The 3,524-nt window shown below is 48.0% G+C and overlaps 1 non-coding gene across 1 annotated transcript; it reads right to left on the bottom strand.

The window, feature by feature from the left end:
- Positions 1-2,265: 2,265 nt before the first annotated feature.
- TRNAE-UUC (transfer RNA glutamic acid (anticodon UUC)) lies at positions 2,266-2,338 on the bottom strand. Its single transcript has one exon. It is a non-coding gene; the product is annotated as a tRNA-Glu (tRNA).
- Positions 2,339-3,524: the final 1,186 nt, after the last annotated feature.

Genomic DNA, 3,524 nt, shown 5'->3' on the forward strand with positions numbered 1-3,524 from the left:
AATCGCTCTAACTGCCTTGTAATCACTTTTTCAGGCTGCTGCCGCCCTCCCAATCACCTCCACCCAGAGAGAGCCTCCATTCTTCCCTTCATTCCCCAAAACAGCACCAGCCCCGGGCTAGTTGTGGCACTCACAAGCCTTGCTGACAGCTTGGGTACGTCGTGAGCAAACTGCAATTCAGTTAATGAAAGCTGGAAACCGATGCCCTACTGTATGGCCATCACCAGGCCCCTCGGCCACACCCCTCTGGTCCTTCAGCCCACCCCCCCAGCCTCTGCCACAGTAGAGGGGACTTCCCTGCTTGAATCAAGACCTTCTTCGGTCCCTTACTGGTCTCTTACTGTGTCCAAACTGTGCCGCACACCCATTTCTTGGGTCCTCCAGAGGAAGAACCAGAACTGCATCTATAATCAAACGAAAACAAACAACAGTAACGACAAAACGATCAGCCAGAGACTTACCCTTTATCTCCTGGTGGGATGTGTTTTGCTCTTTTGGTCTCAGCTTCTTCCTGCACTTTCATCCTGAGACTTGCTTGGCATCATGGGAGGCAGAGTAGGAATATTGTCCCCAAAATGCAGTCTTCTGCAGACAGTGCTTTCTTTTCCAGTGATCTTTCAGAACAAAGGAAAAGATCTTCAGATGCAGTGGTTTTGTGTAGCATCTTGTCTATCATGTTTTATAAATACTGGAGAAGCTTTGACTAATTTGACATAAAGATAGAACGTAACTTTGCTTACCAAAATTGCTGTTAAACTGCTTAAGGTGTCCCAGTTTTCTGTGAACACACTAAAAGTGAAAAAGCAAATGTGAATAGAACATTAAAAAAATTTTTTTAAACGTGGTCTTACACCAAGATGAAATGAAACCTGGCATATTTTTTTTCTTGTTGAATATTGTTATTGTTGTTCAGTTGCTAAGTTGTGTCCAACTCTTTGCAACCCCATGGACTGCAGTAGGCCAGGCCTCCCTGTCCTTCACTATCTCCCAGAGTTTGCCAAAGTTCATGTCCATCGAGTTGGTGATACCATCCAACTGTCTCATCCTCTGTCGACCCCTTCTCCTCCTGCCCACAATCTTTCCCAGCATCAAGGCCTTTTCCAGTGAGTTGGCTCTTTGCATCATGTAGCCAAAGAATTGGAGCTTCAGCTTCAGCACCAGTCCTTCCAATGAATATTCAGGGTTGATTTCCTTTAGGATTGACTGGTTTGATCTCCTTGCTGTCCAAGGGACTCTCAAGAGTCTTCTCCAGCACCACAGTTCAAAAGCATCAATTCTTCAGTGCTCAGCCTTCTTTATGGTCCAACTCTGACATCCATACATGACTACTGGAAAGACCATAGCCTTGTCTAGGCGGGCCTTTGTTGGCAAAGTGCTGTCTTTGCTTTTTAATATGTTGTCTAGGTTTGTCATAAGCTTTTCTTCAAAGAAGCAAGCATCTTCTAATTTCATGGCTGCAGTTGCCATCCACAATGATTTTGAAGCCCAAGAAAAGAAAATCTGTCAGTGCTTCCACTTTTCCCCTTCTTATTTCCCCCACTATTCCCTTTGTTGAATATACATAACATAAAATTTACCATTTGGGGCAGCTTTTTAAAAATAGCATTCTTTCTCATCCCTACTATGTTATGAATAAAACAGGCACAAGAATTCTGAGGAGAATGTAAGTGACAGAGAAGGGGGCATCGTTTTGCCAGGAAAGGGGCACCAAGTACCCAGCAGGTGGCAGGCACTTCTCCCTGATACCCCCTGAGTTACTGCTCTGCCTGCCTGGTGGCCTTTCTGCGGGGAGTCACTGGTGATGAGAGGTCTGAAATGCTACTTAGTTAATGATGTGCTACGTTTCTAATCCATGGGGAGCCACTGAAGGTTCTTGAGCATGATCAGAGCCATGCTGAGATTCATTCCTCCAGGGTGAAGTTGAGGAACAGCAGGGGAAGATTCCCAGGGTAGGGAACTGAGCGCAGAGATGACAAGGGGTAGCTGAGTCTAGGTTCTAATGATACAGGATGAGGAGTTAGAATTGAGACCATCATATGAAGCAGGACCCTCCCAGGACTACATCCTTGGCAGAAGAGGAGATTAGGAAAAAAAAATCTCTTGTCTGGCACAGGGAAAAACAAGGAAATGTGTATGTCTTGGTCTGAGTTAGAGTGGAGGGTGGGTATTTCCCTGGGAATTTCTAATCCAAGCTCAGGTTTGTTTTTTGGTCTTTTGTTTGTATGTTTGGTTTTTGGACACACCTTGTGGCTTGTGGGATCTTTGTTCCCTGACTAGGGATTGAACCCAGGCCCTTGGCAGTGAAAGTGACAAGTCCTAACCACTAGACCACCAGGAAACTCCTCAGGGTCAGGTTTGTAGCTTGACTTTACACTCCTCACATGCTCTTGGAAGCGCAAGCTGAAGGATGAACATGAAATGTGTCCTGGGCCCCTAAGGATACTCTAGAAAGACATAGCATATCAGGCCTATACAGCCTTGGGGTGGTGCTAGACTGTTCCCGGGAAGGTGAAGAGGTCTCTAGAGGGACTTCCAAGGAGCAGAAGGCTGGCTCCAGCCTTCTACCAGGGCACCTCCTTCCTTAGTGTTCTCTCACAGGGCACTGCCTTTGGGGATCAATCTGAAGGCTGCAGGGGTCTGTGCTCAGAAATCTTCCCAGGTTGAGATGGAGAGCTGCCCTCAACCTCAGGCCCAAGAGCTCCCCGTGAAGAACCCTGGACTCTAGTTCTGGAAGGAACACCAAGGACGAGGAAATAGGCCTCTGCTGGGTCTCATTGGAAGACACATCAAATCAGGAATTTTAAGTTGCCCACAGGATATGCAATCAAACCGAATACATGCCACCATGACACTATGATATAATCCAATGACGGGGCTTAGTCGGGGACAGGGTCTCAGAAGAGACGTGTCTAGTCAGGGCCCTGAACAGGGCAGAAGAGATGAAGCTTCACTCTTGGCTCTGTCTCTCCCTGGCTGTGTGCTTGGCTAGTCCTGTCCCTTCCCCAAGCCTCCGCTGGCCCATCTAAGGTCTCTAGATGACCCAGACACTAAGATTCTCTGTCGAGTTGGGGAAACAGGATGAAAGAGAAAAATCCAGAGGGATTCAACCCTGAGGCAGGGGAAGAGTGTGGGGTGGGGGGAGATACAGGGAGCCCAGAAGGAGCTGAGGACAGTTGTCGGCTGGGGGGGTAGTTGGTGGAAAGCTTGGAGTGAAGGCCTGTGTTCTCATCTGCCTGAAACCCCGCATCCTCACCCCTACTCAGCCTCTCACATTGCACACTGGCCTCAGCACACTCCTGAAACTGCTTTCTCATGGTTCCAATGACCCAGGCACCGAAGCCCTCTCGGGTCCTCAGCCTCAGCATCTCAGGAGGAGGTGAGAGTGTCACTTCTTATGTCAGCTGGCCCAGGTCCAGACTCTTCCTGCTTCACACAGTCCTCTTGTGGGTACCAGGTTATTCTTCCTGAAGTGGAATAGAAAATCTTATTCCCTTGTTCAAAAACCTCCAAGGGAGGACTTCCCT

The sequence above is a fragment of the Giraffa tippelskirchi genome, chromosome 3 (assembly GCF_054371585.1).
Source record: "Giraffa tippelskirchi isolate mGirTip1 chromosome 3, T2T-mGirTip1v1.2.pri, whole genome shotgun sequence".
Lineage (NCBI taxonomy): Eukaryota > Metazoa > Chordata > Mammalia > Artiodactyla > Giraffidae > Giraffa > Giraffa tippelskirchi.